The 5,698-nt window shown below is 41.7% G+C and overlaps 1 pseudogene; it reads right to left on the bottom strand.

The window, feature by feature from the left end:
• Positions 1-3,267: 3,267 nt before the first annotated feature.
• On the bottom strand, positions 3,268-5,351 carry LOC100961478 (annotated as a pseudogene).
• Positions 5,352-5,698: the final 347 nt, after the last annotated feature.

Below are 5,698 nucleotides of genomic sequence, written 5' to 3'. Positions count from 1 at the left end.
GGTCCCAGAGATGAGAAGTTAGTTACTAGTTCCCCAAACCACCCCGGTCCCTAGGCATTCATAGCTCAACTCACAGGGAAGGATTTTAGTGTCTTTGTAAAAGAAAATCCCTTTCTGAAATTGTTTGGCTTGTAAGAAGTGGGGTGGTCTAGTAAAGATAAGAGGAGATAAGGAAAAGAATTTGAAATGGAAAAAACAAATGGGTTGAATGGGAAGAACTATATTTACTTTAAGGTTGGAACTAAACGAGAAGAATCTAGGTGCTTGAACATCATTCACATGTGTATTTGGTCACAGTTAAGTTTGATGAAAGCACCTAGAAATATACATTAGCAACACAGTTAAGCAGTAACTATTTTCAAAAATGTGATTTAGGAGGTGTATAAAGCATTGGGAAGTCACCTATTGTCTACTGATGAATTCCAGCTTCACGTCTCATGCTGGCCTTCTTCAATGAGCTCCAGATGGGATTATTAATTCCCTCCCTTGACAGCCTCCCTTGGATGTCCAAAAGGCAAATCAATTTTACTGGGGTTTAAACAGATCTCTTGATTCCTGTTTCCTCTCCGTCATCCTCCCATAGTCCATTCATTTTTTTTTTTTCCTCTGTAAGTAGTACTAACCAGTTTTTCAGACAGACAAACTAAGAATCTTCCTGGATTCCTCATTTTCCCTTTTAACCCGTGTCTAGTCTATTAACAAACCCATATCCCTCCTTCTTCCTCCACTGTGCACCCCAGCCTAAAGCATCCATCTCTTTCTCATGGACACCTCCAGATGCCCCCTAACTAGATCCCTTTCTTCTAAACGTGGTCCTTCTGTTTCATTTCCACCATGGCCAGAGCGATCCCTTAAACATACATGTAAGATCATGGCCCACACTTACTTGATAAACTCCAAGGGCTTTTCTGTACCCTCATGGTAAAATCCAGGTTCCTCACCATGCTCAGCACGGCCTCACACCATCTGGTGCTTGGCCAACTCTTCAACCTTCTCCCCTACGGCACCCACCTCACTTAGCTGCTCTCCAGCCTCCTTCAGCGCTTTGCTGGTCTTCAATGTAAACAAGCACGATCCCACCTCAGGGCCTTTGCACTTGCATTTCTTTATGCCTGAGATACTTTTCCAGAGATTGGTGAGTTTTTCTCTTTCAATCAAGATTCTGCTCAAAAGTCACCCTCTTTAAAATAACACCATCTCCCCAACACCCCTGTTCTCATTCATATCTTTAGTTTTTTCCATAGCATTATTATTTGAAATTATGTCATCATAGATTATAGATAGATGTGTACAGAAATAGATGAGTGGCAGATAGAGAGGATAAGAATAGAGATAATCGGATGCCAGATAGATGGTAAAGAGATGCATAGATCTAGCAGAGAGAAAGAGAGAGAGTGGGAGAGAGAGAGAGAGAGAGAGGGAGGGAGAAGGAACGCAACGTACGTGCCTGGATGTGACGATTCCTTCACGCTTCCCAAGGTTAAGAATCATAGGACTAGAGGGCAAGGGCTAGATACAGAAACAGACTTTCAGCTGCTACAGTGGAATTGGAATCTTCACTTCTGATAATTTTCATTTTGTAATCTGGGAGGGATGTCTCCTAACCTCCTTTATCTCCATTATAGTTTTAATAAATCATCAAAAACAATGAAGGCCAAACTAAAAACTTGTTTTTCTCTTTCGTAACATCTTCCTTCTAGAGCAGGGAAAACGTGACATTTTTAAGAGAAAGAATTTTGTAGTCAGAAAATCTGGCTTTGAGGCCTGATGTCGCCTGGGCAGTGACACTCCTCTGAGCCTCAGAGTTCTCATCAGTAAAATGAGAATAACAGCACCTATATCTTTCACGGGGTTCTTGGGGGATTAGGCAGAGTCTGTGTAAAGGGCTTAGAGCAGCACCTGACACAAAGGGAGTGCCTGGAAAGTGTTTGCTGTTATCTGTGAGGGAATGGCCCTCAAGCAGAAAATCCATGTGGAAAATTCCTTTGGCCACTGATTTTGAAAGTTAGCTAAGGGGATTGAGACAGACCATTTTCTCTGATACTCTAACTCCACTCAAGAACAGAGTTGGTTAATGATTAGATCCTATAAAATTTTCCATGTCATGTGCCTTTTCCCCACTAGGCAATAGAAAGTAATTAAGAATTATGGGAAGCGGATTCAGGGAGAGGGAAGGCATGCCTTTCTAGGGACAAGCTCCAAACCCTAACGAGGTTATTGGCACAGGTGTCTCCTGCAAATAAATTAATGGGGAGGCAGATCCAATCATTAATCTGTCATCCAAACTTGGAGTTTAGAGTCATTTGGGGAGATGGGGCTTCCTTTGCCCAACCTTGGTGGCGTCTGGAGCAAAGATTAGGAAGCAGAGTGATTTCATTAGGATAACAAGGCTGTTAAAGAACAATCTGGCTCTTTAGATGGTATTTATAAAGCATTTCAAAGAAACTGCGTTCTGACAGCTGCTGTCAGTCTCTCACATAGGCGCTGTGGTGATTTATTGACGTAGCTGGGGAGCTATTAGTATCCTTATTTGTAAAAGTTTTATGCATACTAAGAGTCTATCTTGACTGGTTGCAAACTTCCCAAAGACAAACGTACCTAAGTGAATGTCTGAATTGCCCCGGCATGAAGTTTCGATTTAACAGACTATGATTAAGTTCCCAATTACATGGTGTCACAGGTATTTGTGTAAAGGGCTTTAAGTTCTTTTTGATAAAAGGTGGTAGATAAAATTATATTTTCAAAGATCTGCTCGTGATCTGCCATCACTATTTCTTGGCTGGTTTCCTCCACTTTGAGCTACGGAGCAGTACGATGCAATGTGAGTCATTAGAAAATACAGAAGTGGAATTTTTGAAACAGAGAAATATGTAATTAGGCAGAAATCAGTGCTCCATAGAATGTATAACAGAGCCAAAACCAAATCTGAGTGATTTTTAATTAATTGTAATCTCGATTATCCATGCCATTATACCTCTCTGGTTTAGCTAATTGAGAACTGACTACATGTAAGTCAAATCGTGGAGTAATTTCTTTTCATTCTTGAGCAGCATGACGAATATAGTGACTTTAGGGCCTTAAGGTGACAGGACAGCTGAGTTGCCGGTAACAGTTCTCAGAGGACAGGGGAGGCTTTGTGTCATTTTTAGGAATATCTACTCACTACTATGCAGTTAGAAGAATGAGATTTCCCAAAACATTTTTTGGGGAGTGTCAAATGATCCTGTACTGAAACATTTTCCCTTGCCCCTTTTAACTAGCTGGGCATCATAGCACCACTGTTGATGTCACCATGAAGTCATGAGGGTGGCGGCCATCCACACTGCAGCCCACAGACTCAGCCACCCCCCGGATCTCTTTAATGGTTCCAGAGAGTTCTCTGGCTAGAGATTGGCACCACATCTGTCTGGCAATGTTGATAATCTCATCGAAAGTGATATTTCCATTGTGTTTAATGTTTTTCTGCTTCTTTCTGTCTCTCGGCAGTTCCTTGAAGGCTTTGATGATGAGGGCAGAGACAGAAGGTGCCACTTCAGTCTGGGCCTGTCTGTTCTGGATAGTCGGTTTCACCGTAATCCTCAGACCCTTCCAGTCACCGGTTGCCTTGGTGACATCATCACCAACGTTTTATGGAGACAAACCCAGGGGGCCGATTTTTGGCGCCAGGGCAGGATGTGGCACCAATGTCACCACTAGTGCACCTCACACACGTGACTTTGATCTTGTTAGGGTCAAACTTAGGCGGCGTGGTGGGGGCGGCTGGTGTTGGGTGAACCCAGATTCAGGATGACTGACAAAAATTGCATTTTGGTCTCCTCTGAACTAAAAGCTGAAAGGTCCCACATTTTTCTCAGATGACATACCAGTGGGGTCATAGGATCACTGACTTCCTGGCTAGGAGGGATCTTGGAAAGAGTCGGGCCCAATCACATTCAGTGCACAACTGAGTTGACTGAAACCCAGAGAAATAAAACGTCACATCGTCACTGCTAAGCCAAGACAAGAAAAATTAGGAAACACTATGTCTTAAATGTTTACATACAGCTGGTCGTGCTATTACCAGCAGTTTTGTGTCAGTCAGGGCATCGCCAGTGAGAAAAAACATTGTTGGGGGCAAGAAAGAAACGTTCAACAAGCCAAGAGAGACTGGGGTGAGAGGTGTGAGGCCATTTTTATTTTATATATACTGGAGATTTATATTCCTTTTGGAAAGGAAAATCCAGTATCTGCTGGGAATAGGCAGAATATCAGGGTGAGACCTGACGTGACATTTCCCTCACAGACTCAGTGGGACCAACCAAACCTTATTCACCACAGTCTGGAACACTGCGGGGCTCAAGGGACAGGCCTGGAAGCTTCACATATTTGGGAAAATGAAGAAAGTCCTCATTTATATAGTGGGTGCTAAATTTCTCATGACATGAAGAGACAGATCGAAGATTAAAGAGGTTCTGTCAAAAATAAAATCGGATCACGTTAGGAAACAATTTTAAACTTTTATTGTCCCATAATAAAAGAAGGTGTAGATTGACGTCTAGGAAACTGGAAAGCAAGTGGGAAGAAGCTGGCCTGACGGCAGTCACAGCACAGCATATAAAATGTCCAGGATGTCTTATTTTGACCTCTTTTGGGAAGACTGAATGTTTTACATTATTGTTCTTTTCATTGTTTAAGCCGATTTGGACATAGCTGATTGGTCTCATTTCACTGAATCATAGTGACAAGGACATAAAGCTTATGTGGCACTTACGATTAGAGGTAGCATTTCTGAGGGACGGGATGACTTGAGTTTTTGTTATGTGGTTATGGATAGTTGGCCTTGGGGTGCATCTAAACTACAGCCTCCATATTGACTTTAAGCATTTCAAACCTGCTTTAATAAAGTAATGTGTGCTCATGCCACCATCAAAGTCTCCCGAATCATGGCTGTTCTTATTCTGCAAAAAAATTTAACATTTTTCAGTAGTGACAGTTATTAAAAATGTAAAGTTTACATTCTATTTTTGTTTACCAGGAATTGAGGCATATATGGTTTTTAAAAGTTTTTCTGATAACCACTTCATCTGATATTATTTTTGTCTACTTTAAAATTGAAAGTAGCTGCATGTCTGAAGTAGACATTTTTCGTTGCTACCAAGGATATATCCTCAAATTAACAAAATCTTTATTTTTAGACAGACATATTGGCATCACTTAAAACTACATTTTTCAGCTGCCCATAGGATTTATTCTGCTCACTGTGATGAGGTGGTGTCACCTGAGACTTCTAGGAAAGTCACTTTACAAGGAGGACAAAGTTCTAGTCCCCCTTACGTCCATCCTACAGCTTGACACGTGTCCATCATGGCCATCTCCGACAGGACAAAGGCCACACCTTAGATGGCTGCCATGCAGTGTCTACAAGAAGGCCGCGTCCTGATGACTTGGAGCTGCCATCTCACTCCAGGGCTAACCATCTCCAGATTATTTTTATGGGACAGAGAAATTAACTGTTTAATTCACCATTGGGGGAGTATCAGTTTCCATAGCTAAACCTAATTCTAACACAACAATATTTAATTTTGCTGCTTCTGAGTGAAATTCAGAAACAATTAGATTGATGTGAGAAAAAGCCTAAAACTACTGGCCGAACACAAAGTCAAGAGGCATTACAGACCTTTGTTATGCACACCATTTCTGACCACTTTATCTCAGTTAA

This window comes from Otolemur garnettii, unplaced genomic scaffold, assembly GCF_000181295.1.
Source record: "Otolemur garnettii isolate 467f Iridium unplaced genomic scaffold, OtoGar3 scaffold00168, whole genome shotgun sequence".
NCBI classification, from domain to species: Eukaryota; Metazoa; Chordata; class Mammalia; order Primates; family Galagidae; genus Otolemur; species Otolemur garnettii.
The sequence above is the reverse complement of the archived record's forward strand: the minus strand, read 5'-3'. Positions and strand labels throughout refer to the sequence as shown.